Here is an 8,333-nt window from a genome sequence, read left to right on the forward strand (position 1 = left end):
GACCAAGTCTCCAGCGTGTAAGAAGAGGCAAAAAAAATATAACACAATACAAGGTTTTGGGTCTGTTTTCGGAAAAAAAGAACTAATAAAATATATCAGCATAAAACATAAAATACTTTATTTAAACAAAGCAGTTCTATGTCAAAATTCTAAATGTGAAGCAGTCACCATGGGAACAAAGAGAAAGTTTTCTTGTTTTAGAGTTTTCTTAACATAGTTATATCATCGGGTCTTAGGAGTTTCAGGTGAGGGCCTACAAATCAAGTAGACCCCTAGTGGCGAGATCTGAAAGTGCACCTTATGCATCACCTGGAAGAGGTACATTTTTGTTGATATATCTGGACGTTTCCTGATTGAGTCTCGTGTTTCCCGGGGTTTTTCCGTCCCCGGAATGTTTTCCTTCACCAAGTGTTGGTGGATATAAGAAAAATGTCATAATTAAGATTTATATCTCAGACAAAAGTTCATTTCTGTGTATTTGCATCTGATGATTGATAAAGTGCATCAATACTGAAAAGAGGGAAGTTTATTTTAAAGGAGGAGAAAAGACCATAATTTGAAACCTACAGGAGTAATGTAAGGAAGATTTACTTGACTGAGAGGGTGGTAGATTATTGGAACAGCCTCCCAGCAGCAGTGGTAGAGGGTAATACAGTGAGGGTATTAAACATGCATGGGATAGGCATACGGCTCCTGAATCTAAGACGAGACCAACGACTGATTGAGTCTTTACAGCAGGAGAAACAGGTAGACTACATGGGGGCCGAATGGGGACGATTTTTTTTTATATAATGGCTGCTTCGTTTTAGAATCACACAAAAACCTGAATGTAAAGATCGTCGCTGGATTTAATGTATAAGATCCGTAGGGGCCGGGGCGGCTGCGGGAAGCGGGATAAAGCGTTCAAGTTGCGCCGTCAGCACCGTCAGAGAGGGTAAGACAAGATCAGCTAAGTGCAGCGCCGAGTGACGGCGGAGGTTTGGATGTTACTATGATTACCTTGTGTTTGCTTTGCCATTTGAGACCTCTCTAGCTTTTCCTCCCTTCCAGCTCCTTTCTGGCAGCCGTCCACCGGCAGACAGATGCTGAAATCTGGCAACAATCTTGCCGCCCGGGAGCCGCGCGGAGCAGCCCCGTCTGACATCACATAATAGCAGGTTTTTGGTTGTTCGTTGGGTGAGAGTCTCTGCACAAAGCGAGGGGTGCTTATTATCCCGGGTCAAGGGGAACGGCTGCCAAACGATCGCATGCCCACTAACCCCAAATATTCCTTCTGAAGGCACGGAGCGGTTGGCCGCCCTGATCCCGTCTCGTATCCTTCCCACGCTCGGCGTTGGGTCTTTTTTTAGCTTCTATCATTTTTTTTGTTACCAGAGTGAAAACAATAAAAAAAATGAGCGTTTCGGTTAATCAGACCTAAGATTATTAACAGGGACAGGTGGCAGGTCACGGCGGTCTCCACTCACAATGCGTATGCTGGACCCCCGTATCCGTGCAGCATTGTGGTATCGTAGAGGTGAAACAACCATCTCTTTCCCATATAAAACATACACCCTCACATGATGTGTCCTTGCAAATTCGGGACTGTTGGCAGCTATGTGACGATGTCACAAACACATAGGTGTCTCTCACAGTTTCCAGTTCTCCCAGAACCTTGTAATCTTTAATATTATTCATTATTGTTTTATATAGCGCCATCATATTCCGTAGCGCTGTACAATCAGTAGGACATAACACACACTTTGATTTACAGAAACAACAGGTGAGGAGGGTCTGGCTCAGAAGAGTTTACAATCTACGGGATTGAAGGTGTTGATATTTCTTCCGATTAGGGCAAGTAATGTGGATTCAGCCCACTTATCCACATTCTGTCCTTATGTTACCTACCATGCGTTCTGTGTTTTGTGAGACAGTCCTGATTTTTGGGTGCTGCCCCGGGTAGCTACCCCACTTTCCCTCCTAGATCCATGCATGAGGATGACGGTTTCTTCTTAGTCGTAGGGGTCTTGCCCACATTGCGCGGCCACCCCCGGGGCACTTCAGGGGTTAGGCTATTCAGGAAGCGCTGCCAAGGCTGTTCCCGCTTCCATTGTTTGCAAAGTGGGAGGATTACCCGTTTCCATCCTAGCTGAGGATGGGATTAGATGTACAGTATGCCTGAGTTAAATCCTACAAAGATACAGGGAAAGGCAGCCCAAGGGTTCACCACCGGAGCCAAATTACCCCGAGGCCAGGTGAAAACTTTGCTTGTGTGTTAGGTTTAAGAGCAGGGCCCCTGTGACTCGTGTGAGTGCCGCGGTTTAACCAATTAACTTGTCAGACTATAAACGTACCCAGCACTAGAGGGTTAATACATGTCTGAATTAACCCAGGGGCAGGCAGCGCAGGCTCTAAAAGAGTATATGGGGCAAAGGTCATAGAAGACAACTATAGGGTACCAGCGAGAACTACATTACCCACAATTCTCCAAGGTGAAGTTCATACCCTTAGGGGCACTAACAGCCTAGGGGCACCAAATATTGCATGCATTGCCTTTCAATGGTAAATAGAACAATGTATTCAATGTCATACGGCGTGCCCTTCCCCCACCCCACTGGAGTCACGCGGGATGAGGGCACATAACCAGCGAGGTCGTGAAATTTGGTTAAAATAGCATTACATTCCTTTCTTTTTCTACTTAGAATTGAGAATTATATTTGGGGGGGGGGACACAAATAAAATGCCCAATAAGTATATAAGCCTTGGTTGTTTTTTTTTTTACATGGGGTGTTAAAGTGCAGTTTTCTTCCAATTTTTAATAGAGAACACCGTCTTAGTTTTATTGCCCCCCCCTTGTGTAAAATATGCAGCATTTTATTAATTAATTTATTAATTTAGTGAATAAATACTCAAGAGCACCCAATGCATTTCACCTTTGCTGCTGGGTTCAAACCAGGGATTGTATGGAATGGTTACAGTGTAATAATAATAATAATTATAACAATAATAATAAATAAAATAATAACAGTAGATATACCCCTGCACTGTCCCTTTTAATATAGGACCCCATTAGCCTCTGAAGGGTCCTCCTACTCCCAGACAGCAATAATTAGGGCTGTTTTGTTTCCTTTGTATTCGTTACATTGTATCTTAATATCATTTATTTAGCGTTCTCTTTTTGTTCCATAAACTATACAAAAGTAGCCATTTACCTAACATTTCACATATTTGTTTATCTGTTTTATTTGTTGAAATAGTTATTAATATTATGGGTTTTTTTTAAATAATAAATTTCATTTATAAATGAATTAATATTAATAAATTCACACATTTTGTCAATGTCAGGCCCCCAGCCCCTCATCATGCCCCTTACCGGGGTCTTTGGCTGGACGCCGTGCTCCGTTGCGGGGCGGACTACGTCCTCGTCCTCCGGTGCCTCCCGTGCCGGCAACCACGCGGCAGATCATCCGGCCATCACGGCCGCCAGCGGCAGTTGCTGCGAGGCGCGCCCCCACGCTGTTGCGGCCGCGCACGGCAATTACAGCAAGGCGCGCTCCCGCACAATCCCAATCTCAGGCGCCCTCTGCTGGCCGCCGCACGGTAGTGCAGGGCAGACTAAGTTAACCCCTAATTAACCCCCATGGTGGGGAATACTTATGCTCTCGGGTGTAGGTGTAACACCTGTGAGTCAGTGGGAGGAACCTGGCCTGTAGAATATAAAAACCCAGCTCACCCTTCAGTCTGGGCTTAGTTATTGAGCTTCTAGTGCCTTGTGTTCTGCTCTGTGCGATTCCCCATTTATCCTGCCTTTTTGTGTTTGACCTCCTGGTATTCGACTTCGGCTTGTTTCTCGTTATTGCTCCTTCACTGCCTGCCCTGACCCGGATTTATCACTCGGACTTTGTATTTGGCTTATTCTTTCCATCTGGTGCTACCCTGCTCTACGCTCCCTACCTTTCCAGCTAGCACCCCGACAGTCAATCTCTCCCATTGATCCGTATCATTCTTTCTCTAATTTACAATTTCAATTTTTTTGGCCCATGTGCAGTTCACAAACACGTATGTGTAATAAGTTTGGGATGGGGTTGTATGGCATACTGCAGAACACAATGTGCGTGACGCTTACTTTAGGGAGTTATGTAAGTGATTAAGAATTTGGGCGAATATATGTCTGGAAATCACAAGCACATCTCCCAGGTTAAAAGAGAACATGAATGGGACGCCCCAGCCATCCTACGCACTTTAATATATATTATAGCTGAGAAGTTTCTTTAAATCTTGCTGAGCGCATTCTTGCCACTGATTGGCTGCTTCAACCAGCCAATCAGTGCTGAGAATCGTCGACGCAGGCAAAATGTAAGCATATTTATTTTTTTACAAACATATTTTAAGAATTAATATTAAAGTATTTTTTAAAGTTGTTGAATACACATTATTCTTTGGAATATCTCCCTGAGACATTAACCCTTTAAGTACAATGGACGGTCCCTAAACCCATTGAAAACAATGCATTTTGAGCCTGTACATGTACGGGCTTTGTCATTAAGGGGTTAAACTGTCCCTTTAAAGTCCACACTTTGCATATGAATACATTGTTCTTAAAGGAGCAGTAAGGAGTAGACTGTTATTCCAAATACATTAGCTTTCGTGGTCCTCTGACTCTCAGACGGGGTGTTCTCCTTTGTATTTGTTACATTGTTTCTTAATTAAGAGTTTTACTGCCCTAAAAGCCCCGATAATGTGTATAGAAACAGCAGGAAACAGCCTTATAAATTAAACGGGGGAAATAAAACTCCAATATTCTTCTTCTAAATGCCCCGCTCAGCTACACAAATACCCAGCAATAGGGCACAAGGTGACACAGAGGGTCTGGCTAAAGCCCCCCTCTTGTCCTCGCCTACATTCACACCCCCTAAAAGAAAAATGCCCCTCGATAAGCACTTCACACGCTGGGAAGCTTTTAGTGTCCTTTAGAATTGCCCGTTAATGGCCCGTCTGTGAACCCTTCCGAATCTCCGGCGTTAGATCACATTATGCAGTCTGAGCCTTCACCGCGTGGTCCTGAACGCGGCCCACCCCATGAGGAAAGTTGGACGGCGACGTCCTGGGTCTCTGAGCCAGATCTGGAAGGTTTCCTGAGAAGCACTGACTGTCACTTGTCTTATTACTGCACCGTCTTGGCAGCACCCCCAGAAAACTCCCATTTATATAAATAAGCATTTGGGTTTGTCGGTGGCGATTTGGCACCGGCCCCCCTATTGTGTAACCTCATTTGAGTCTCCCTCCCTAACATAAAAAAAACCCTCTATTTTCTTATTAAAAAATGTTTGCATTCGATACAACGCCCACAGTATGTTCTTCTGGATTCTCCAAACAACAGCTTTTAACACTTTCCTAGAAAATAAAACAGATCAGAGTACAGGCTGCTCTTTGCCCCAGGCATGTAACCGTGTCGGTGCCAGGCTGAGAGTATAGGGTTTCAACAGAAATGTATGATTAACCCCCTGTGGCACTAAAAGGGTTAAGACGTCCCTTTTGTGAATGATTATTAAAAACGCAGGGTTGGGGCGCCCTCTAGTGGAATTCCCTGGAACTGACACACTGGATGCATACGGCATTTTTTTTCTACCACCAGTATTTTTTTATACTATTTTTTTACAGGTTGTCCTACTGTAACACTTATCTATAAGTCCCATAGTACAGCACCACTGCATAAGATGGCACTATATAAACAATAAATAATAATAATTGTATTATTAAAAACCAATTGATATTGTTACATCAATAGAAGTTACGCCAACCACTGGTAACTTAATTAAATAATATTCCTTAGACAGAGGACATGACCTCCAGCTAACACAGCGCATGTGCGATTCTGTGGGTTTTTTGGGGAGGATTTCAGCTAATTCATTGATTACCTTGAGGGTTGAGAGTATAGAACTTTGCACAACAATAACATTTTTTTGGCATGAGGCCAGATGCCATTGAGTTTATTGGTTTGTAATCTCGTTCCGTGCAAACTCTCCTGGCGCCTTGTGTTCCGGATATAGCTGAAGATTGTATGGATAGTTAGATATTTATCATAACATTCTAGAAGAAGCAGATAAAGAACTCTTTTAATGGACCCGATCTGATTTTATTACAAAACTGTATAGTGCTCTTTCAACTCTCTAAACCGAAAAAAAGGAGAGCGTTTACAATTTTGGATATCGCCCGATCCATCTACCGTATTCAATCCAACCGACGACATGGCGCTTGGGTTGGGTTCGGTCATTCTCCATAACCCTTTCATTGATTGAAGGCTCACAAACAAATGTATTAACTTGGAATCTGCTCTACATATAAGAGTTCATTCATTGCAAAGTTCACCTTCTGTTTTGGTCAATAAGCTCATGATTCAACCATCGTAGGCTTATCCACGACGCAACGTAGCCTATAGCCAAGGGTTTCTGGCTAGAAGAAGGCTCTGCACCAAGCATGAGAAGGTGGTAAATGTAGACCGTCACCCCGATAATGTAGGTTACGCCGGGTAATGGTGCAAATTTACTGCCCCTTGGTGCTTCCCCCTCTCTTGGTTTTGGAAGGAGGCAGTAAGAAGGTGTTTTTGGGTAAAGATAGCGAGGCTAGCCTTGTATAGAGGTCGAGATAGCCTCTAAACAATTGAAAGGGGCTGGGAGGTGGCAGGATTGGGGCAGGACCTGGGCGGGGAGTGGGTTTGGCCAAATGCCACATTCCCGCCCACTAAAGGGGGCTCTGGTAATCAGATCTGATTTGTAGAACATCTGGGCAAGATCGGGAGTGTTCCCAGGTATCTGTTTTAGATCCAGTATCTGTACACCTGAAACCCATGATTCACCCACCCAAAAGGTCACCATCCTCCGCATGTGCCCTGTAACCACAACTGGTTCCACTGTAGAATGTTGCGGGATTCCATCCTTAAAACCTTTTCTTCTGGGAGAAGCTCACCAAAAAAATCATAAAACATAACACCTTAAATAACTTTATTAGTAAAAAATAAAATATTATACACCACACAGGCATATTTCCTCCACCCTACGCTGTGTGCATCTGTACAGATATCTGTGTTCGTTTGGCATTGATGGGTGAAGGGCATCGCTACGGAGATCACGCCAGTCATATAGAGCGTCATACAAACTCATGGCAATGGCAACAACCAATCATTTCCATTGCTGGATGCCAGACTGGGGGGACTGCTTCGTCCCTTGTCAAAAGCCCCCCAAAATAAAGATAAACCATCATATTTCACCAATATACAGTCGAAAAACTGAAGATTTCACAAGAAATAAAAGCGTACAATATACAAAAAAAAATATGTGCAAGATAAAGGTGCCACGAGTCAATCCCTAGAGGATCTGCCAACCTCTAGTTGCCAGAATTTGTCACCAGAATGAACTTTCCACGCTCTACAGAATAAGTGCTGAAAAAGTATAGTTGTTTTTGAATTTTGAAGGTAAAGAGTTAAAAATACGGTTCAACTTTAACTCTTGCTACGCGTGTATAATTGTGGGTACAAGAGAGGTTGCATTTGTAATCTTATCATTATATCTTATTATAAAAACTGCATGTTCATGCGCACGCTCCGCAAATTCTTATCTTTGGGTCAACTACAGTAGCCTTCTTAGGTAGGATATATATCAACGTTCAGATACTTGCTGTAGGAAAGTAAGTATCTCAGACCTTTGCAGTCCTTAAGACTGACTTAAGAGGTTAGAAAGATACCATATGCCAAGCTTCAATATATATATATAGGAGTAAAGGTAATAGTAAGTTCCTCAAGTTTTAAAGAACTTCTCTCCACTCAACAGCAACTTCTTTTTCAGTGACCCAACTTTCATCGAACTGACCCAAAAACTAACCAAGGGGGCCGGGTCAATTAAATAAGATACAGAATGGTATTGCGTTTGTTGACCTCGCTTTATTTTGTACACCAAGCCCTTGGAATTATTTTGTAGTATTGTGTGTATGAGTGGGATTCTAGAAGTTTTGTCTGCCTCTTGTCGTGTTTTGCGTAGAGAAGACCCAAAATTATTTCTTAGAAGTTGCTTCATCTTCCATCGTTGCCTTTTTGAAAGTAAGGCGCAATTAACTAGCCCTCGTGTTGGTAACATTGTAATTCCCAGGAATCGATTAAACAGCAGGGCATTGTTGGCCAGTGATGACTTTGGACCACAAGAGCCACATCTATGGCTTTGCAGCTCTTTCTAGACTACGGCCCTTTTGATCCATGAGATAATTTTGGGTGAAGGTAGTTGTAGCCACAGGTAGACCCTCATTATTTATTTATTAGCCAGAAGTTAATGTTCATTTGATATAAGGCAGAAACTATTGTGAAT

The sequence above is a fragment of the Sceloporus occidentalis genome, unplaced genomic scaffold (genome assembly GCF_023333645.1).
Source record: "Sceloporus occidentalis isolate IW3139 unplaced genomic scaffold, rSceOcc1.0.p SCAF_136, whole genome shotgun sequence".
NCBI lineage: Eukaryota > Metazoa > Chordata > Lepidosauria > Squamata > Phrynosomatidae > Sceloporus > Sceloporus occidentalis.